Below are 24,630 nucleotides of genomic sequence, written 5' to 3'. Positions count from 1 at the left end.
AGGTTTTGGTCTACGATCTGCACAACAAACAAGATCTCTAATTCCAGAGGTCTGACTGAGACGATCACAACTGAATGGGTTACTGGAAACACAACGAAAGACTATCCCAGGTTCCATCCTAGGATCAGCGCAATGACCAAGACCACTAATTACAGAAAATTGGTTAAAACGACACTGAAGGAACAGAACTTCTAGAACCACAAAGAAAGACTTCAGCATAAGCTCCATTTTTGACCTGTGAGATACCAAGAACTCTAGTTACAAAAGTCTGAGTCTATCACCCATGAAGGAGCAGAAGTCTTTCATACTCCACAAAAGCTCTGAGGGGAGAGTAAATGAATATGCAAGAGGTCTATAGTTAATCCCATGACAGTATACTTCAAGGGTGGAGAAACCTTGTATCTCTTAGGCCAAGGGAATTCCCTCTCTAATGTCCTCATTATTTACTGTGCCTATGCAGGAAAAAAAAAAAAGCACAAAATAATATTTTTATTCATTTATCTATTTATTTAGTTTTTTTTGACTTCTTTGTCTTGACATGGATATTGAAGTTGGTGAGTTGGTGTCACCATTTCTTTTTCCTTTTTGTGCTCTGCCATGTTTATATTTCAGGACTGTGGCTGTTATGCGGCGCTTGTCTTTATTGTTGTAGTGCTCACTGGATATCTTATTTGATACTTCTTTTTGTATTGTGGTGGTGTTTCAATTCCTTGTTTCCTTTCCTCTCTCAAACTAAGGTTGAGAGCCTTTAGAAGGACTCTGCCCATTTTGGGCTTTTTTTTTTATTTTTACCCCATTTTATTGCTTTTCTTTTCTTCAAATAAAGCCACATAACTTGAACTATCTAGTTCCACTTCTCAAATAGAGTGGGAAGTAAAGGAGAATACCAGGACCAAACAGATGTATGCTCACTAAGTAGTAAGCCAGACACAGAGGCCACCACTTATTCTAGCAGACCGGGTGGAGGGGGGGGATATGAGATGCAGGATGAGAATGGGGGTGGAGGGAGGGCAAATTTGGTGATGGGAATTCCCCTGATTCTATGTTACTATGTACCTAAAACATTACTGTGAAAGATATGTAAGTAAATATGGTCAAAATAAAAATTTATAATTGAAAAAAAGAATTGATGTTTAAAAACAAAACCAGGAATAATTCTTCAGCACTACTGGGTGTGGCTCTCACAAAAAATAAACAATAAAATGTATATTGGTATTTATGTTAACCATCAATGAATATTGTTGAGATATGCGATACACAATAGACATAAACTGTGTTGCATAAACTATGTTGAAAAGAGGAAAAAAACACGTGTTAAAAATGATTTTGGCCACACCTGTCACATTCAGGGGTTACCCCTGGCTGCACACTCAGAAATCGCTCCTAGCTTGAGGGACTATATGGGATACCGAGGCATCAAACCATGGTCCATTCTAGGCTAGTGCCAGCAAGGCAGACACCTTACCGCTATGCGCCACCATTTTGGCCCCATATGTTAAGTAAATTTTAATTGCTAATGTTTGTATCATCAATACCAGTTCTGTGCAATAGATAAACCATTCACTTATGCTGACTTCTTTTTTTTTTTTTTTTTTTTTTGGTTTTTGGTTTTTGGGCCACACCCGGCGGTGCTCAGGGGTTACTCCTGGCTGTCTGCTAAGAAAGAGCTCCTGGCAGGCACGGGGGACCATATGGGACGTCAGGATTCGAACCAACCACCTTAGGGTCCTGGATCGGCTGCTTGCAAGGCAAACGCCGCTGTGCTATCTCTCCGGGCCCTTATGCTGACTTCTTTATATTTCTTCTACTGAAATGAAAATATTGTCTGCCTTTTTATTACTATTCTTTTCTTTTTTATTTTTGATCAAAGTGGATTACATATCTTTCATAGTAATATTTTAGGTACATATAAACATTATATCAGGGGAATTTCCACCACCGAAGTTGACCTCCCCCCAATTGCCAGCATGCATCTGATATCCCCCTCCCTTACCCCCCGGGCAGCTAGTATAAATGATCCCCTCTGTATCTAGCTTATTGTAGATTGGGTATCGATTCTGTTGTTGTTGGCTTTGGATATGGTGAGTATGTCTGATCATTTTTATTACTATTTAATGATCATACAGTTATTTGGACTTGGCACCCTCTGTTATTTCCCTCTCAATTTGAGGGCAGAGCAAGATGGTTCCAGTTATGTGGTTCTGTTTACCAAAAAAAAAAAAAAATAGGATGGGGTAAAAATGCCACAGGCCAAAATTGGGCAGAGTCCTTCTCAAGGATCTAAACATCAGTTTTGAGAGAAGAAAGGGAAAAAGATGAGGATCACCACAACAATACAAAAAGAAAAATCAAACAAGAAATCCAATGAGCACTACAGCCATAGACACATGCACCACACAATAATCATGCTTCTGAAAAAAAGTCAAAACAGAGCACAAAAGAAGAAAGGAAACAACAATGACAATAACAAAACCAAAAAAGCAAAAAAAAAAAAAAAAAAAAGACAAAACTAAAATTTGTGCTGGTTCCTTTTTATTTTTTTTCCTTCTGCATAGGCACAGTAAATATTGGGGAAGTTAGAAAGGGAATTCCTTTCACCTAAGTGATACAGGGTTTCTCCTCCCTTGTTGTCATGGGATTAACTACAGACTCCATGTGTGTTCATTTACTCTCCCCTAGATCCTTCTATGGTGTATGGGAGACATCTGTTCCATCATGAATGATAAGTCAGACCTATATATCTAGAGGTCTAGGTATCTGCACAGGTCAAGGTCAAGGAATGGAGTTTATGAAGAAGTCTTTTTTTTTTTTTTTTACTTTATAGTCTCATTTTCAGGAATAACTTAGTACTGTTTTAAATAAAATTATGTTTCATAAACATTGATAATCCCAATATTTTACTAAAATTAAATGCAAAATTTCCTCTAAAATTATATGGCACAACATGTTTCATTAAGGATTTTTCCCAAATTTTCTAATTTTTTATGCTATTATAGAGGCAAAATATTCTGTAATAATATGATTTTATAACATACAAAGAAATTATATTGCTGGATTTTAGCATCACTCACTCAGTTCTTGAGTATACATTAAATTGATATTTATGGCACCTCTTTATTTGCAGTAGTACAAACCAAATTGTCACAAAAAAAGATAGGGGAAAGAGAGAGAAAAAGATAGAGTGTGTGGTAAAATGCCTGCCCCAGAGGAATATGGAGAGGGTGGGTGGGAAGGAAAAGGACATGAGGGAGGGAGAGAGGGTAACTGCTGACATTGGTGGCATGAAATGCACACTGGTGAATGTTGTTATACACTATATGACTGTAACTCAATCATGAACAACTTTATTTGTGAAAAAAAATTGTATTATGAAAAACCTTGTAACCATGGTGTTTAAATTTAAAAACATGAGTCTTTGATAGCTCAGTTAATCATTTTCTTATAGAAAAATGGCACTGTCCTTTACTGAAAATAGTGCTATTTTGCTAAAATTTTAAGTAAACTTTGCGAAAACATGACATTTTCATTGTTTGGCTCCAAATAGTTTTAAATATAAGCTTGTAAAAAGCACCATTTAGTGAAGTCAAAGTCTTTCTATCATTTTGATTTATTATTATATCTTTTGCTATATGAAACATTGACACATAAAGTTATATATGTAAGGATGTATCAAGCTATGCTGTGTAGATAAATAAGATCACACTGAAATCAAACAACTCAAATCACTGAATCACCAAAATATACCCACAAGTAATCTTAATAAATTGGGATAAAGACAATTCTCAGAAATTGTTCACAAGTGGGGCCAGTGAGATAGCATGGAGGTAAGGCATTTGCCTTGCATGCAGAAGGTCATTGGATTGAATCCCGGCATCCCATATGGTCCCCTGAGCTTGCCAGGAGCGATTTCTGAGCGCGGAGCCAGGAGTAACCCTTGAGCACTGCCTGGTGTGACCCAAAAACCAACAAAGAAAAAAATAGAAATTGTTCACAAGAATAAATCCAATTTCTTTATATTTGCATTTTATGGAAACGTTTTGGTTAAAGTGAACTCTGTGCTAAATAAAATGAGAGAAAATTATATAAAACTAATTGAATGACTTGAAGGGGAATAATGAAAGAAAATGCTAAAATTTTACCTTTTTACCGCACCCCACATTTCCATCTAACTTAGATTTTATACATGTAGATTATGAAGTCATACTGCCAAAGAGGGGTCTCATCTATGTGCATATGTCCTGATTAATAGGATCAAGTTCTCGCCTTCCTAAAGTATGTGTGGTCAAAGGCCAAGTATGATAAGCCAGTTATTAGGTTCTTCTATAGCAAAAAACTTTTATTATTATCCTTGGATGGTCTGAAGACAACCCAAAACTTTCCCCAAACTTTAAAAATAGGTGAAAAGTAAGAATTTTTGTTTGTTTCTTTTAGGGTACACCCCGCAGTGCTCAGAGGTTACTTCCGGCTCTACATTCAGAAATTGCTCCTGGCAGGCACAGGAGACCATCTGCTATGCCGGGATTTGAATCACTATCCGTCCTGGACTGGCTGCATGAAGGCAAAAGCCCTACCACTGTGCTATCTCTCCAGCTCCAGGAAAATAAGATTTTTTTGACAGTTTCCTTTCATTTACCATTACAAGTCTATGTGTTGCTAGTATATATATATATATATATATATATATATATATAGGTCTTTTTGACTAATTTACCTATCAGTCACATAAGCATTTCTTTAGCCCCTCCTCTAAAAAGTATACAGGTACTTCAGTAGCATTTAATATTTTAAAAATATGGCATATAATTATGTAATTATAATGGTATAAATATAGACTTAGTCTATCTGAGTTTTCTATTGTCCTTCTGGCAGAATTTTGGAGAATTGTTAAATAATATTATATTGGAAAACATTTCACAATGAAACACAGGTTTTCTGTGGATTTTCATGAATTATGTGATATATGAAAAAAGTCAACAACAGTCTCAATGTAGAGTCAGATTAGTTAAGCCTTTAGAGAGCTATTTTTCATCATTCAAATACTGCCAGGTGACAAGGACAAATAGTTTCATTTCTGATTTTTAACCAAGTAGTTTAGTTATTTATTATCTCGCTGAAACAAATTTACCCAAATGGTCCATGCTAATATAATACCACTACTACTGAAATTTAAAACATCCCCTAGCAGGTTGAGAGATAAATGACTTTAGTTTTCTGGAGTCTACTGGGAGTCAAAAATTAAATCTGAGAAAAATAGACCTTTCCATCTTAAAAATGTATATTGGGCATGACAGTGTCTAGCATGCCACATCTCTTTAAATGCCAGTCTGATAAATAGTTAATTCTAACAATTTAAAATACAATTAAAAAGTTTTGCATGGAAGTAAGATACTTTCAGGGAAAAGATTTAAATATTGGAACTGAAAATGAGGACTTTATAAGCAATGTTGGAAGTATCTGACATTACACAGATTAATTTCCTGTTCAAATGACTAATTCTCCTTTTGTATTTTTCAGGACACTGCAGTTGATCCAGTCTGATCAATTTTGGGCCACTATTGTGTTGTTTAATTTTTTTAAATTTAACATCATTAATGTCATTTATACCCCTTCTACAGTTCCAAATATAAAATAAATTGGATAAACACTAAAGATAATCATGCTCTAATATAAATAGGTTCTGTTAATGAATCCTGCCAGCCAAGTTCCACAATTTAAAATCATTTGAGTCCAATTTTATGGTTAAACAAAATCTGTAGCAAGATTCTCTTTTCACCCCACATACATCACTACTATTAATGAAGCTCTAGCCAATCGTGGAACTTGAAACATGAAAAATATATATGCAATGTATACTATATGAATAAAATAGAGCGGTCCTGTGGGGGTTAAAGGACTGACCTTGCAAAAGGCAAATATTGATTCATTCCTCAGCACCACATAAGAACCACCAGAAATGACCCCTGAGCACAGAACTAGTTGTAAGCCCTGAGAGCCAATAGTTGTAGTCCTACAAACGCTCCAAAAGTATATGTCCTTGAAAAACATGTTATTGTATGTCATTGTATTTGTTTAAAGTACCATATATATAACAGAATATAGCTTATGAAAATAGAAAAAGAAAAGGAAAGGAAAGGTCAATGTCACCAGACTGACAAGAGGTATGGGATAAGTCAACATTCAATTATCACAGGAAAGACAAGACAACTAAGATTGTCATAGTGCTTTTTTAAAATGTATATTCTGTAAATGTAATTACTATTTTATATGCTGAAAATGAAAAATCAAGAATGACTATATACCTTATAGCTTTATTTTCTTGTATCAGTGGACATGCTATAATTTTAGTTAGAGAAATAACTATGCTGACAACTATCATAATTTTGGTAGTGAGTGAGAGAAATAAAATACCTATCTTGAATACAGGCAGGGGATGGAGGAGGAGGGTATGGGGCACTGGTGGTGGGAATGTTACACTGGTGAAGGGGAAATATTCTTTTTTTTATAACTGAAACTACAAACATGTTTGTAATCATGGTGCTTAGATAAATATATTAATTAAATAAAATTAAAAAAATTTAAAAGATTATTTAATTCATTTAAAATATATTCTCCAGAAATTCCTTGATGTGGAGGGGAAAATAGTTTTTAATTGCTACTTTTGACATACAAATTAAAAGAATTTATAAGGAAGACTACTGCAAGCAATGATTAAGTGGTATCTTCATTGATATACTTACTGCCCATTAAATATTTCCAAACTCCTATGTGATTACAATTTTTTAATACCACAGCAGTCCTCATTAATTTCTGCCTAGAAATATACACTCTTGTATAAGCCCAAAGTAGCCATGTTGCTTTTAACACTTAAATCATAAAATAATGATAAAGTAAATAGCACATGTAGCCTTACAATAATGAGTTTTCATATTAGAATAAAAAAGTAAATGTGGATTTACTTTAACAAAATATTTTCTATTCAGACCTCTACTTTGTTTCTTAAAAACTGCTCGAAAATCTTCCCATATCAGTTTTCTTTCTGACCCCTGAAATCAACAAGCACTGACTCATCTACTTATTTCATATTCCTTGTTTTTTTGTTTGTTTGTTTGTTTTATAAGTCTTCCAACTACTGTAAGTAGAGCCCCACTCCTTCAACCTCTGCCGCAGCTGCTGCTGCCACCACCTCCGGGGAAGAGAGGAAACGGGAGAGGACCCCACCTCTCTGCCACCCAAGTCTTTCAGAAGCGCCAACCTGAAGCTCCAAAAGCGCCACCCCGAAGACCGTAAGATGTTTGCCTATGCCAAGCTCGCCTGCACCCTGCTCTGATCCGAGTTGAATCCAAAGTTGCCTACAGACCAATATCTGCATCAATGTTATTTCAATCAGAGGCAAGGACTGGAAAGGGCTCAACGGTATTTAATGGGGCCCGGAATGGTGTGTCTCCACTAATCCAAAGGGAATTTCAGACCAGTGCAGTCAGCAGAGACACTGATACTGCTGCCAAATTTACTGGTGCGGGTGCTGCAACAGTAGGAGTGGCTGGATCTGGTGCTGGTATTAGAACAGTCTTTGGCAGCCTTATCATTGGTAATGCCAGAAAACCTTCACTGAAGCAGCAGCTGTTCTCATATGCTACCCTGGGATTTGCCTTGTCTGAAGCTATGGGTCTCTTTAGTTTGATGGTTCTTTCTTGATTTGTTTGCTATATAACAGAATTTACTGCCTGAAATCTTGGCATTCATCATGATTACGGATGTAATACTGTGTATTTAACTGTGTCTCCCAATACTGTAGTATGGATGTCATGGAAGTGTATTTTATTTCCAGTATTTTCATTAAAAATGAAAATTAAAAAAAAGTCTTTCAACTACTGTAATTATGAAGCTGAAGAGATCACATACTTAAACCTGCTATACTTGAGACTAACTGCATCTATTAACTTTTATTATTATTATTATTATCTTTAAGCACCATGATTACAAACATTTTTTAGTTGAGTTAACTTCTGTTTCCTTTTTCTTATTTGTTTTTGGGCCATGCTTATTGATGCTCATGAGTTATTCCTGATGATGCTTAGGAGATCATTTGGGATAACAGAGAGCCAGAGATATAGAACTGGGTTGGCCATGTGGAAATCAAGTCCTACCCACTGCACTGTCTCCTTGGACACTTCCTCACTTCCTTAATTATAAAATCAGTAATCATTATTTTTTAAGCTCAATTGTATATGGTTTCTAACTACAACCACTGATAGTATTACTAACACACATTAGCCATAATGTTTTTTCCATTTAAATTTCCTGTTATTGACACAATGCATTTCCTTGAACTTTAATTTCTATTAGTGGCATTATGAGAATGTGTTTCAGAAATAATTATCCTTTCTGACTTGTGGACACTAACATCTCCTTATCCTTAATGGCCTCATTTCTCTTCTACTTTCTCTGTGTTTAATTTATTCTTATTAATATAAAATAATTAGTAACATATATAAATATAAATGTGATCTGGCATGATTTCTTCATTTAGCATTTATTGTTCTGGAAATATTTTTGAAAAATCAATAAAGTGAAGTTATAAAAATTGTACTACCTATATAAAATATATTTTCTAACACTTTTCCATTGAATAAAGTTCCAAAACCTCTGTATGGCAACTTAATATTTTGTAAGCAGTCTTTGAACCAGTAATTAATATTTAAAAATTATTATTTACATAAACTCACTACCCTTTAGAAATTATTTGCCTAAAAATTGAAATACTAATTTTATTATATGCTTATTTATCACAGATTATATTAAAGATCATAAAGTGTAATCCTACTGCTTATATGTGCCAAAATCAAATAATTATAATGGGAAAAATAAAAATAAGTGACTCCTTCCTTTTTAAATGAATCAATTTTATACAAATCAGGTTTCATGCCATAAATACAATCAATAATTTGCTAGTCAAAAATAAGCCACTGACTATGGTATTATTAATTGCAATTCTCTTTATTTTAAAGCTAAGAATAATAGGTTAACTGATAAACAGTTCTTGTATCCTCAAGCAAATACTTGCTCCACTTACATAACAAATAATTTCATTCTTAGAAACAATGAATTCTTTATGTACTCTATATAGTCACCCAATAACAAAGTGAATGTCTAATATTCCCTGGAATGGTTTCACTTATTCTTTTAATTCTCCCTCATACTCTGGTTTAAAATTTGAATTTGGGGCCGGGCGGTGGCGCAAGAGGTAAGGTGCCTGCCTTGCTTGCGCTAGCCTTGGACGGACCACATTTCGATCCCCAGGCGTCCCATATGGTCCCCCAAGCCAGGAGCAACTTCTGAGCTCATAGCCAGGAGTAACCCCTGAGCGTTACCGGGTGTGACCCAAAAAAAAAACAACAAAAAAAAATTTGAATTTAATATTGCTTTTTCTGTTGGAAGAACAAAACTCTGAAATAATTCTAAATATTCTTACTTTTGTTCTTTTTTTAAGCAAATATCATTTTACATATATTTACCTTGTAATTGTCATCATATTTGAAACATGATTTTAAAATGACCATTATGTCACTTACAAGTTGAAATATTATTTAACACCCGCTCAAATACACTAACCTATCAACAAATCAATGTTATATAAACAAAGGGGTGAAACAGCAAATAAACCCAGATATCTTTACTATATTTAATTATTTTATTGCAAAATTCTCAACTGTACTTACAAAACAGAAATATTGGCAATATTGGATCTGGAGTGATCACACAGTGGTAGGGCATTTGCCTGGTATGTGCTAACAACCCTGGACATAGTCAGTTTGCTTTCCAGCGTCCCTTATAGTCCCCGGAGCCTGCCAGGAGCTATTTGAGTGCAGAGCCAGATGTAACCCCTGAACACCTCCAGGATTGACCCCCAAACCAAAAACAAACAATAATCCCCCCAAAGTATTGGCAATATCATATAAGATGAATTATCTCAATATAAGCAAATTAAGTGTTCAATATTTCTACATAATAAAGTATTTTAAAGAAAAATAAGTGATAATAAATGAAGATGATAAATTAAGAGATAAAAATTAAGAGTAATAAAAATTATTTCTTTTAAGTAGGGACAGCATTCTATTATGCTTATAGCAAAGAATAGTAGTGTTTAATATATCAAATGAACTGCTACTATATGGAATCAAAAGAAAACAGAATACTACTATCAAAGGCCTATAAAAAACTATTAAAAATTTTAGACTAAAGATAAAAGCAAAACATACAAATTACAGAATAGAAAAATATATAGTTTTTTAAAATACTTCAAATAAATTAAAATGCATTAACTCATAAAACTCAAGGAGGTATTACAAGTAAACTACAATTTCAGAATTCCTTGGTTCTTCAACTTCAAAGAAAATCAATTCTTATTAAACATTAAAAGTTACAGCAATTTATTTCATCTGATAAACTTTAATAAGAATCTGCTTGAAAGCCTTTTCCAAAGTTCTACATGATATCAATAGATACATTACTTCAACTGTAGGGGAAAGTCCAAAGTAGAATAGAAGAAAAACATATTATTTTCTCCAGTTACCAAATCTCCCAGGAAATTATGCCCAGTATTGAACAAATGTATCTATAATACTGAGAAAATTGCTTCAATCTCTTTTAATCGGTAGACTAACTGGAGTTTTGGGTGCAATCTATTAAAACATTACATTTTAACCTGCTAAAATATTTCATTATATATGATATTGATATATACTTAGATAGCTACAAACTCTTGACTAGATTATAAAAAGCTGATAACTGTATACATAAATACAAGGAAGCAAGTCTAATCTAGGATCTACTGAATATTGATCTACTGAATATTATATCTATTGAATATTGAATAAGGATGTCACTTCTCATTAGGAAAATGCTACAGAAATTAACCAGAATAGAAATGAAGGATAAAATAAACAGATAAAGAAGAGAGCTAAGATTTAAATCTGCATAAAATGGAATCTCTTAAAGTGGAAAACAGTGAAAGAAGGAAGATGATTTGGGAGAAACTCCAGATAGAAAGTATTATTTTCCTATTAAAGAATTGCCACAACCAGTACATACCCAGGAATCTTTCATTCTCCAGCTTTAAATTTTTATTTCATTCGAGTAAAATTAAGCACCCTTTCATATATTTCCCATAGTACCCTCAGAAACTTTCCTCCTCTACAAACAGAATTGGCTTGCAGTATGGAATTAAATGAGCAAAAGATAAGCTACGCAGAGTATCACAGTAACTGTTCACTTGTCTGAGTCACATGGATGAAGTTATAGTAGATAAATCATCTTTGTCCTCAACAACTGTGTAAATGTTCACAGAAGTTAGGTACCAATGAATTATGAGATTTGCTTTGTTCAAAAGATACAGAATAATCTATTAAGCTATCTTTATCCTTTGTAAGAATGGTGTTTTAGAACAGATTTCTACCACTGTCTTAGTTTTGGTTCCTTAGATAGGTGGAAGAAGAAACTGTTTAGGGTTTCAGAACAATTTATTGGGATGTAGTGAGAAACACCAATAGTTTAGTGGATAAGGGAAACCAGGAGGTGAAGGAATCCATTGCATGTTGCATTAAAGAGCAAATGAGAAGCTAGAATGCCATGCCTCTGAAAAGCACAAGAATCTATATATTTAACATTCAAATCTGTTACAGCTTAAGAATGAATATAGGTAGAAAAGATCAATACCTGTTACTACTCACTGAGGATGGATACTCAAAAGTCCTCAAGCAAAAGTCCACCACATGCAAACCAAGAACCTATCACCATATTTTCCAGCTCACCATAAAACAATATTTTAGACAATTGCAACCTTTTTTTCTGAAAGCATTAAAATATTTTATTTTACTTGAAACATTACAGACAGCATTTTATGAAGAAGAACAGAAGCAGAAAGAAAAAAATACAATGTACTGAATTCTAGATTTTTGTTCCAATTTCTGCCTTGTGGTTAACAAATTAATAAATAAAAAGGTAATTTGTTTTATTTATAAATTTATAAAAATTATAAATTCCAATTTTTTAAAAGTTGGAATTTATAAATTCCAAATTTGTTTTATAAAAGTTGAAATTTATAAAATTCCATTTTTATGTGATATTTTAAAGTAATACTGAGAACTGTTTAATTTTTTTTTGGGGGGGGGTCACACCCGGCAGCACTCATGGGTTATTCCTGGCTCTATGCTCAGAAATTGCTCCTGGCAGGCTCAGGGGAACATATTAAATGCCAGGATTCAAACCACCATTCTTCTGCATGCAAGGCAAACACTCTACCTCCATGCTATGTTTCTGGTCCCGAGAAATGTTTAATTTTTAAAATTTTATTTATTTGACACCCAGCAGTGCTCAGGCTTAACTCTGGCTCACTACTCAGGAATCATTCCTGGTGGTGCTTGATGGACTATTTGGGGTGCTGAGGACTGAACCAAGGTCAACATCATGCAAGAAATATACATTGGCTACTATAATATCTCTCTGGACCCTACAAAATTTAAGGCTTTAATATAAATAAAGGCATTAATATTAGTCTCAAAATATATCTTGGTGCAGGTATAATTATACATATATGGTACAGAAGTTTAGAACATCAAATAAAAATTCACTAACAAGTTGCTAGGTAAAATTAGTAGAATTTAGAGTTTTAAGATGAAATTGAGGAAAAAGAGTAATGATCAACTAAAGCACTTACCAATGTTATCAAACATAAGAGACCAGAAACACTTCAATGGAGAATAAAAATATTATAAAGAAGCTGAGTCAATTATAGGGCTGTCTACATTTTAAACTATACTTCCAGATGTGTTACTGAACAAAGAAACACATTCACATACTCATCGTTTGATCAGACTGACTTATTTCCTAGTGTAGAAGAATCTCAGTATGAAAAATATTTTATATTAAAGAATCAAGAACTTTCAAAGTTAACAACTAGGTGAGAAGTATGAAAAGACCGTATTAGCAGCTAATTAACCTTTATAGACACAATTTCCTCTCTAGAAATTTAAAAGCTGTTTGTTTCTGCAATCTGTTGTATATTTTGGCTACTTTCATAAATGATTTGTTTAGTGGAAATTTAACAGAAAAGTCCAGCAGAAAAAGGTAAACTGAAAACAAATGAATTTAAACTATCATGTCAGGCTTATCTTTTATATTTTCAGATATGTTTTCCTAACTAATTATCAACTGAGTACAAGATAATAATAAAACAATTAACCTAGAAATGATAATTCATGGTCAATAGATATTAACATTCAAATAACCCTTCAATTTACCAAGTAGTGGATACAAAAAACACAGATAAGTAATTGTCCTGGTAGTGTGCAGAGAATTGCTAAAGCTGGTCTTCAATAATGTAAGCCTTAACAAATATAGAAATTAGAGTAAATGTTTAACTTCAAATTTTCATATCAGAATTTTAACAAACGTGGGGTGCAAAAAGATGTTTTTTTTTTTTTTGGTTTTTGGGCCACACCCATTTGACGCTCAGGGGTTACTCCTGGCTATGCGCTCAGAAATCGCCCCTGGCTTGGGGGGACCATATGGGACGCCGGGGGATCGAACCGCGGTCCTTCCTTGGCTAGCGCTTGCAAGGCAGACACCTTACCTCCAGCGCCACCTACCCGGCCCCGCAAAAAGATGTTTGTTTAACACTAACTTTGAAATAAAATATAGAACAATGGTCTTTATAAAAAAGAAAATAAAAAAATAAATTGTGAAACATGCCTCAATAATAGGGAGAAAATTACAAATTATCACAGATTTTAGAAACGTCTAAGCAACTAGAAAGATTAAGAAATATTTCTGTTTAATTTATAGTGTTAGAATCAATTTTTAATTTAAATTAATAATTTAATTTAATTTAATTTAATTTCGATTTAATGTAGAAATTCCACCCCTTCTAGTACCGACCAGATTCAGGGGCTATCACATGGATGCCTGACAGTGCTGAAGAAATTAAAGGGCTACTTGCAGAGGTGCTCTAGGAACCAGAGGATGGCGGGATTGAACCCAGGTCTGACATATTTAATACATGTGCTTCACTACTTTCTCCACATTTGGTCCCTTTATTCTATTTTGAAAAAATATTGCTACCATAAAAATCATAGTTTCACTATTTATCTGGCTTAATATTCTCCTTTTAGAAACGTAATTACTCAACCCCCTACTAGAAGTTTATCTTCTTTAGGTGAAAAAACAAAAAGTGATCCTTATTGCACCAAAGGTTACTATTGTGCCCCACATCATATTGGTGCCTTATTTTCTGGGGGAGTAAAAATATACACAGCATTATATATAATATTTAATGCTATTAAATGTTGTGCTTATTCCCTGAACTAATTTGCAGAACATTCGATTTTCTTTTAAAATAGGCTTAGAAGCCAAAGTAATTTTCTATCTTTAAGGATTTAAAATACTAATTCATCACCAACATGTAAATTTAAACATGTTGATGTATATTTAATATACATCTAAATATCTATCAATATATATTAAATATCTAAAATAAATGGCATGATTTTAAATGTATGATTATAACCAAAACCTTGACATTTTCAGTAAATTCAATTATAATGAGTGACAATAATTTTAACTTTATTACTTGCTTTGCTGATTCCATTTTATATTTAGTTTATATTTAATTTTGGTATCAGGTGATCCAGAAAGAGACCCTTTATAACTAAGGTGCCTGGCTAAAAGTTGCATGGAGCTTAACAGCAATGAAAGTTAAATTCCTATCATATTTTAGTTTTTCCAAGAGAGAAAATGGGAAATAAAGCTACAAGCAACTATAAAACCAGCTGTCTTGTTTTTTCAAAATTAGCATTCTAATGCCAACTAATAAGTAGATTGCTAGTCTACTTTACTCAAAATTATATTTATCTATCCCATACTTTCAACTAACTTAGATGTGTAAAAAATATAATTTTAAAAATAAAATGTGAGGGGCCGGAGGAGTGGCACAAGTGGTATGGTGTTTGCCTTGAATGTGCTAATTTAGGATGGACTTTGGTTCAATCCCCTGGTGTCCCATATAGTCCCCCAAGCCAGGAGCGATTTATGAGCACATACCCAGGAGTAACCCTGGAGCATCACCAGGTGCTGCCCATACCAAAAAAAAAAAAAAAGAGAAAGAAAAATAAATTAAAAAAAAATTTGAAAATGATAATTTTCTACCAAAAAGAGAAAAGTAACATATGCAACTTCAACTAATAAAAACCAGTCAAGATATTAATTACTTGCAGTGGAAATAGAGTAGCTTTTCTTATATCATACCATATATCATATCATATCATATCATTATAAAATTTTACTTTTTCTCAAAAGCTTTTACATATAAATGTAGATGAGCATTAGCATGAAAAAATACTTATTAACACAATAGGTGTTTGTTACAATTGAAATTTGGGGGGTACTCAGAAGCACTCAGGGGTTACTCCTGACTTAGTGCTCAAAAATCACTCCCATAGGTTTGGGGGTCTAATGGGATGCTGAGGATAGAACCAGGGTCAGCCAAGTGCAAGACAAACACTACCCATTCTGCTATCGCTCCAGCCCCTACAATAGAACTTTTAAATCCAAGTATTTTGATTCATTTAACTTACTCAACAGTAACCTTGAACTTTTCATCTCAGGAAGAAATTAAAAGCTGTAAATAAATGTAGCACCACATTACTCATTTTTGAAGAATAGTTATGGGACATATTATAATTGTTCATCATTATTCTAAACCCACATAGTTTTCAATATGTTCAAGCAGTACTTTTTAAGATAGTCCTTGGCTTCCCCTAATATGGCTATTTAGGGGATTGATTTGTTTTATTTACTGGATTGGGGTATTATTTGTTTTAGTGAGTCATGTAGCATGACTCAAACTATTTATAATCATCAAAGAATATCCTTGACATTTGTGAAAAGTGTAAAAGGAAAAATTGGTCGAACAACTCATTGTATGCTGTTTAAAACATAAAATCTAATGTTTTATGATTCCATATATTTAATAAAATAGGACACAGTGTGATTACTTATTTGGGGATTAAAATTACTTGCTTTCTATCACTGCTCCATTGATTCACAAACTAGTAACCAGTTAAGAATCACAATTTAGAATTAAAGCCTTGATAAACAGAATAAAACTCTGAGAACAAAATCTAGGTCATGAAACAATAGAATAGATTATAAATCAGAACTTCAGAGAAACTATAAAGAATAGAAACTTCTACAAAGTTTTAGGATTAAAATCTCTGACTTTTTAATAAATAATAATATCTGCTACCAAGCAGTTTCATTTCTCTTCCAGTTAAAGAAATAGGCTTAAGTCATGTCAAATATATTACTTGGTAATTTTCACTTAATCTAAGTATTATGATAAAATTATTTAGCAGTTATACTATTAAGCACATACTTTATACTTGATTGTAACTAATACTCTTTATTTCAGAATTGAATATTCTCAGAAATCAGGGCCAGGTCAAAAGACTAGTGGAAAAGGCATTTATCTTGCATGTGACCAACTGTGTTCAATCCCCCACATCCCATATAGTCCCTGAGCCTACCAGAAGTACTTCCTGAGTACAGAACCAGGAGTAACCCCTGAACACAACCAGCCAAAAAAATTGCTCAAGATTGGAAATCACAAAATGTGCAGGACTTTCAAGTAAAAGTGCAGAAATAATATTTGTTACATTTAACACTTTATTATCTGTAAGGGAATAAAAAATCTAAAATTTAAACAAACAAAATGCTGGTGTTTTTAGAAAAGTAATATTTAAAATTGTTCTTAAATTCAAATTTTGTATAAAGCTCAAAGAAACAATATAAATTGTAAATAATAATATTTTTATTTTTTAGCAACCTGTTATTAAATATTTCATATATGTCAAGGTAATTTGTATTGGGAGTATAAATTAATTTCAAAAGGCAAGTAGTATTTTTTGTTTGTTTGGGGGTCACACCCGGCAGCACTCAGGGGTTACTCTCGGCTCTGAACTTAGAAATCGCTCCTGGCAGGCTCAGGGACCATATGGAATCCTGGGATTCAAACCATCTTCCGTCCTGGATTGGCTGCAGACAAGGCAAACACCGTACCTCTGTGCTATCTCTCTAGTCCCGGCAATTAGTATTTTTAAATACAAATAAGTCAAGAAAATATGGTATATGTACAAAAATTATAAATGGGTTGTTTTAAAGTGTATAGATAACTACATGAAACCAAATAGGAGTAATATTAACTGAAACTGGAAAAATAAAAATTTTCATACTAATAAAATTTCAGTCATATTTCTTTAGCCAGCATTAAATATAAAAATGGAATAAGTAAAAATCTATGTAATATATTATGTATACATATATATTTTAGTTATATATAGAGTGAAAAAAAAATCACAGAAAAATCACATGTAAAAGATCAACATTCCAGACACTACAGCAACCTTTCCAAATAAAAAGTAAATTGAATAACAATGTACTAAACTTACTAGGAAAAAAAAGTTACATAAAGAGATCCAATGTATATTAAGTGAGGTACTATGTGGTACTTACACAATATAAACCAGAATCAAATAAAAATATACAAATGTAATTTTAAATACATTGAAATATTCTTTGTAGAGATAGTATAGGGGTTCAAGTATTTGCTTTGCAGGCATTCTATTCCCTTTAATCACTATAGAACCATAAAAGGTCCCTCAAGCATCTCTAGAAGGGATCTCTGAGGAGAGTCATGAGAGCACCACGGAATGTAATCTGACCTCACCTCAATCAGTTTAACAACAATTTGTTATTTCTGGATGGAACTAATTTTAGATTCATTGTTTTTGTTTTTCAGGTATAAGAAGACCTCAAGTTAGAAGTTGCCAAGCTTTCTTCACTTTTAACACACAATAAATAAATGATATTTTTATTTTATAATAGTCCCATAAAAGGTTTTTCCATTTCTTAATTCCACTGACATAGGAAATAATTTTTTTAAGGGGAGGAAGAAGGGGTTCTAAAAAAGGACTACTAAACAGTTGTACAGCTGATTTTTATAAAATCCACTGGAGAAGTACCTACACATTCAAGCACTATATCAGTGTGTGTTTGCAATGCAGCAATTATATAACTTTTGAAATCTAGTAATTTAACTTGTAATTCATGACACAAAATTACATATTTTCTGTAACTTTTTTTTCCTAGATTTTCTGTAACACTAATTATTAATAACAAATCTTGACAGTGTTTTTCAAATATGTCACCTGAAGGAACAGAAGCAATTTTTTCTTCATTTAAACCTGATTATAAAATTGTTCATAACTGAGTTTCAGTCATACAATGTGTAGTACCCTTTACCCATGAACATTTCCAACCAGGAATGCTTCCAAGTTCCCTCCTTTCTTCACTAGTCTACCTCGGGGGCAGGCAATTAAAATCTCTTCTCTATCTCTCTCTGACTCAATCTCTCTCTGCTCTACCTATCTTTCTCTGCTCTCTCTCTTCATTTTATTCCCCATATTTTTAGACACAGTTATTTGCACTACTATTAATGAAGGGCACTGTGTATATCACTTTATCTCTATTCAGCACCCAGTTTTTGTCACAAGTGATCAGTTACAACTATAATTGTTATAATAGTCCCCTCTCTAAATTTCCATCCCACTGTGGGTTTATAGAAAGCTTTCTACCATGAACTGATACTTATGGCCTGGCAACTCTATTGTATCTTTATATTATTACCACACTATCTTATTTTTCTTATAGCCCAGAAATTAGTTTAATTATTCTATAACTATCTCTCTCCCTCTTACTCATTTCAGTTAGCACGATACTCTTAATCTACAATCATGTCTAAGAAATCTCATGAGGTTATTTTTCCTAACAGCTGAGATTATTCCCTGTGTAGATGTATCACAGATTCTTTACCCTCTCATCTGCTCTCAGTCATGTGGTTTGTTTCCAGATTCTGACTTTTGACCTAGTACAAGACAATGCTTCCCCTCTCTGGCAACTTGTATTCAATGTAGTACTGGAAAAACTTGTCATCACAATTAGGCAAGAAAAATATATCAAGAACATATTTGAAAGGAAGAAGTAAAGCTCTCACTGTTTTCAGGTGACACAATGCGACAGTTAGAAAATCCTAAAGACTCCACAAAAAAAAAAGCTTCTGGAAATAATAGATTTGTATGATAAAGTGGCAGGCAGCAAAATTAATATGCAATAATGAAATAGAAATTAATACTTAAAAATTCCATTCAAAATTGTGCCTCAGAAAATCAAGTATCTCGGAATCTACTTAACTACAGAGGTGATAGACCTATACAAGACATTTTTAAAACTAAGCCTAAAGAAATAAAAGAATACAAGGAAATAAAAACATAACCTGCTCATGGACTTGTAGGAGTAACATCACTAAAATGGGAACACTTCACAAACCATTGTACAGATTTAATACAATCCCTATAAGAATATCCATGACATTTTTCACACAGCCAGGAATAAGTCATGAGCACCACAAGACATGCCATAAAAAAAAAAAAAAGACCTTTGCTGCTTGGCATAGTACAGTCTATACTGGTATAATTTATACCATTATAGGGGTAAAGGTGTGAAGTTCTATACCTGAAACTCATAAAGAGCTCCAAATGGGAATTATTTTGGAAAGAAAATTTTGTTTTAGAAATATACATTAAATTTTAATAACTTGGTGATAAATGTGAACTACAGACAATTATTTATACACAGATGAAAATAAGTCAGATGAAAGCATGTAGGGTGGTGGCAAAGGTGCAGAAATTTTGTCTGCCTATGTCTCTTTTGAGTTTTGAAGAAAATAACTGCAAGAAAAAGCTGACAACTATCATAACAATGTGGATGAATGAGGAAGTAGAAAGCCTGTCTCAAGTAGAGATGGGGTTGGGGTGGGGAGGAGGGAGATTTGGGACATTGGAGATGGGAATTTTGCACTGGGAAGGAGGGTGATCTAATTATGTCTGTACAATCAAGTCTGTAATCATGGTGTTTAAATAAAAATAGTATTTATTTAAAAAATAAAGATCTTATTAAAAAAATCCACGGGAGAGGCAATTTAATGTCAGCTGGTAGTTAATACCAACTCTACCTTAAATCAAAAAAGATATCTTAGAGTTATGCATGGCTATGCTGGCTAGGGTTTTCAGAAAGCTGGCTGTAATTTCAGTATTCCCCTCATAATTAAACAACGTTTTTTAATTATCAGCTGAATCTCAGAATAGAAGGACAACAGATTGCTTTAAAAAATATGAACCTTACTTCTACTCTAAATTGTATGATACTGAAGGTATCAACATAATGCTTCATTTCCATTTTATTCTAAGTAAATTTTATTGTATTTCTAAGCTGAGAATGATTAAGATCATTAAACTATTTTTACAAAACAATATTATGGGAGCCAGAGCGATAGTGCAACAGTAGGCTTTTTGCCTTGCACGTGGCTGACCCAGGATGAACCTGGATCAATCCCCACTGTCCCATATGGTCCCCCAATCCAGGAGTGATTTCTGAGCGCATAACCAGGGGTAACCACTGAGTGTCACGGGGTATGGCCCAAAAACCAAAAATAAAAAAAACAAAAACAAAACAATATTAGGATATTTTCGCTCTAGAGAAGGCTGTGCTCTCTTCTGAAAACATCTTTATCAACCCTCACATTTCTTTAAGTAAATTTCTTCATATGAAACTATTATTTCACTCAGAAAAAATGTTTTATTAAATAGAATAATGAGTTAATATTTTACTTTTATTTTTTAATAAAATGAATGAAACTTAGATAGGATAGCCCAGAAAGACAAACAATTAAAGCCTATGGCTTTAATTTTCCACTTGGAAAGGTTGTAACTCTCTTATGAGATTTATAAATATGCATTAAAAAAGCAACAAAATTCCCTTTTTATATTAAGTAGACTTTTAGATTGGGGGTTAATTTTGCATTGTGACATTTAAAATTTATTTTGTAAGAAATAAATTTATGACTAATCCTAGCTATTTCATTTCCAGTATCTATACCAAATTATAATTTGGAAAGTGTTCATTTGTTTACATTGTAGTAAAAAAATTCAGAACTTTCATACAGCTTACATGCAATTGTTAATCTAGCAATCCATAGCAATTTAAGACTTTCATTAACTTAAAAAAGAAAAATGAAACAATCAAATGCATATATGCCTATTAACTTTACTCATAAACTTGATTTAAATATTACAATATATAAGACAATATTCCAAAATATGATTTCAGCAAACTGATTCTATAATTTTTTGTAATATTAAAGTTATATTGGAGAACTAAATTATCCAACTCACACTCAATAACACTCACCCAATTAGAAAAAAATTCATTGACTAATTTATTTTATCTGTGAAGCTAACATTGAAATGGTCTCAACTGTTTTAATTACTGGGCAATTTCTAGATGTCTTTGCTCCTGTGCAAGTAACAAGCTGGTGCAAATAAACCATACATAAAGACTCTACTTACTAGACACCCTTTATGTTTATACATGTGTAAGTACAATTAATTTTGCAAGCTTCGTTGGAAACAAAATTTCTTGAGTTAACCAACCATGCAAGGCAATCAAATGAGATTTCAAATGAAATTAGAAAAGATCTGGTTGATAGAAATAATAGTAATTATTTCATGGGGAACAATTCATTTTTTAAGCTTTTCTCCTTTCTCTAGCCTTATCAAAACAAGTTTTCCCATCATAAGTGATATGAAACATCACCTTTAACATGTCTAAGCTGCTTGGAGATTTGAAAGGCAGATGTTAAATATAGCTGATTTACAAATATTGGTTTGAACTTGTAAATGCATGACCGCATAAATCTCAATACATTTAGAGCATATGCACTGTGTTCCCTCACTTGTACGTTCAACTGGGAATTGAGTGGAGCTGGGAGAGATTATGAATTACATGAGCTGCTTCTTGTTGCCAGCATTTTAGTGCATTGTCTTTTGTTCATGAGAGTTCCCTACATTACACAGTAGAAAATGCTAATCAACATTTCACCTGAGTAATATTAATGAAACTTTTCCACTTACACTTGAGGGGAAAATCAGAATATTATATTCCATTTTGAAATGTTAATGCATCTTTTAGGAAATAATTTCTACCTTCTAAATCATTCTAGTGTTAAATTATTAAAGGGTGACATTAAAAAACTGCACTGATGCAAATAGTTAAATACTTTAAAAGATAAAAGGATTATGAAGTTAAAAAAGAGCACCTTTTTAGATACGGTAGCTTTTAACTTAAAATTAATCATATAAAATATTTGTTAACATACTGATAAACTTGCAAGATCTTTGTATGGTACCACAAAATAAGGGATCTAAGGAAAAAAGGGACTCTAATTCACTGCTGATGGGAAAGCAATCTATCCAGTCTTTATGAAAAACAATATGGAGATTCCTCCAAGAACTGGATATTAGCTCCCATATGATTCCAGCTATTCCACCTTTTTAGATACGGTAGCTTTTAACTTAAAATTAATCATATAAAATATTTGTTAACATACTGATAAACTTGCAAGAGCTTTGTATGGTACCACAAAATAAGGGATCTAAGGAAAAAAGGGACTCTAATTCACTGCTGATGGGAAAGCAATCTATCCAGTCTTTATGAAAAACAATATGGAGATTCCTCCAAGAACTGGATATTAGCTCCCATATGATTCCAGCTATTCCACACCTAGAAATATACCCTAAGAAAAAAATTTGATTCAAAAATCCCTTCCTCACACCTATATTGATTGCTGCGCTATTTACATTAGTCAGACTCTGGAAACAACTAAGATGCCCTTGAACGGATAAATGGCTAAAGAAACTGTGGTACATATACACAATGGAATATTAGGCAGCCGTCAGGAGAGATGAAGTTATGAAATTTTCCTATACGTGAATGTACATGGAATCTATTAAGCTGAGTGAAATAAGTCAGAGAGCCAGAGATAGACAAAGAATAGTCTCACTCATATATGAGTTTTTAAAAAAAATAAATGACAATATTGTAATAAGGAGCGATAGCGCAGTGATAGGGTGTTTGCATTGCACACTGCTGACCCAAGATGGATCTAGGGTTGATCCCCAGCATTCCACATGGTTCCCCCAAGCCAGAAGTGATTTCTGAGCACATAGCGAGGAGTAACCCCTGAGCGTCACCAGGTGTAGCCCATAAATAAATAAATAAATAAATAAATAAATCACTTCGGGCAAATTTGGGACCACGTGATGCTGGAGATTATAACCAGGCCAGTTGCATGCAAAGCAAATATACCCTACCCATAGTGCTATTGCTTCCCCCCACCTTGTTTTATTTTTAAGGTCTGCAAATTCTTGCTTTATAAGAAAGTAGTTGCATACAATATTAATATTTATTTATTGGATTGACATTGCTTCTTTGGTTATACTTAGCAATATATTTTAAACATTTTTTCTTATTTAGATTTAAATGTTTTGATATTGTTACTAATATAATTACTGATCAATTCTATAAAAGCAATTGCTATTTAAAATTTTATCGTTGGTCTTTGATTTTTGTTTTACAGTGACATTTTTGTTCTGCTTTGTTTGGGTGTGGATAGAAAGAATAAAACCAACTCAATTCATCTTTACTAATGAGTGAGAGAAATAGAATACCTGTCTCAAATATAGGTAGGGGGTGGTGGAGGAGAGAAATCGGGGGCATTGGAAGTGGGAAGGTTGCACTGGTAAAGGGGGATGCCCTTTTTTTTATAACTGAAATCCAACTACAAGCATGTTTGTAAACATGGTGCTTAAATAAAAATATCAATTAAAAAAATAGAAGTAGAAACTAAATATAAGCTACAAAGATGCACATTGCAATTTCATTCAATAACAGCTGAAAGATTTTTGTAAAAGTTTGACATGGGCAGTACAGTGAGTTTGGGTAGAAGATGTGGAACTGATACAAAGGCTGTAAAGGTTTTTGCACTGACTGTAAACTATTTTTATTTTAATTTTATCTTTCTAATACAATCCCTGTAATTCTATCTAAAAGGAATTCAAATAAATTTCAAGACAATGATAGCCTTTGATCTTCAAGGAAAGTTATTCATCTAAGGACATTTCAAAGAGAATAGTATAAAATTTCGTATATATTTTTCAAGTTAAGATATAAAAAATATTCCTAAAGTGCAAACTTTAGTATGTGTCCTGTAGACACCATTCCCATTGAGCACTAAACTACCCTAAATTGCTTTAAGAATATCCTTAGATGTCAATTTATAGGATTTTAGATTCTAACAAAATTGTGATATTATTCAGAAAGAAATAAAGAATAAAATATGTTATTGATCTCCTACATTTTTACCATTATTTTCAAGTATTAATTGATGTACCAACTAATTAATAATTTCAATTTATAAAAAATAATTTCTATTTAACCACTAAATATTCAGAAATGGCTGTGCCATAGTTACTGACAATTCAATTCCTCTTGAAGGAATTTTCTTTGCAGAATTTGTTTGGATACAGGCACAAAGAGGATAGGTAGACAATAAGCTTTCCATTTCAAGGGAAATCTTCCCACATTTTGACACCTAAAAAAATAAAAAATAGTTTGAAGTTTTGA

At 32.9% G+C, this 24,630-nt stretch overlaps 1 protein-coding gene and 1 pseudogene across 1 annotated transcript in view; one reads left to right on the top strand and one right to left on the bottom strand.

Moving 5' to 3' along the window:
- Positions 1–24,630, bottom strand: part of CACNA2D1 (calcium voltage-gated channel auxiliary subunit alpha2delta 1) — a 394,888-nt gene that overhangs the window by 177,207 nt on the left and 193,051 nt on the right. The window lies entirely within an intron of this gene.
- Positions 7,289–7,695, top strand: LOC126012786 (ATP synthase F(0) complex subunit C3, mitochondrial-like; annotated as a pseudogene).

Source organism: Suncus etruscus, chromosome 1 (assembly GCF_024139225.1).
Source record: "Suncus etruscus isolate mSunEtr1 chromosome 1, mSunEtr1.pri.cur, whole genome shotgun sequence".
Classification (NCBI taxonomy): domain Eukaryota; kingdom Metazoa; phylum Chordata; class Mammalia; order Eulipotyphla; family Soricidae; genus Suncus; species Suncus etruscus.
The sequence above is the reverse complement of the archived record's forward strand: the minus strand, read 5'-3'. Positions and strand labels throughout refer to the sequence as shown.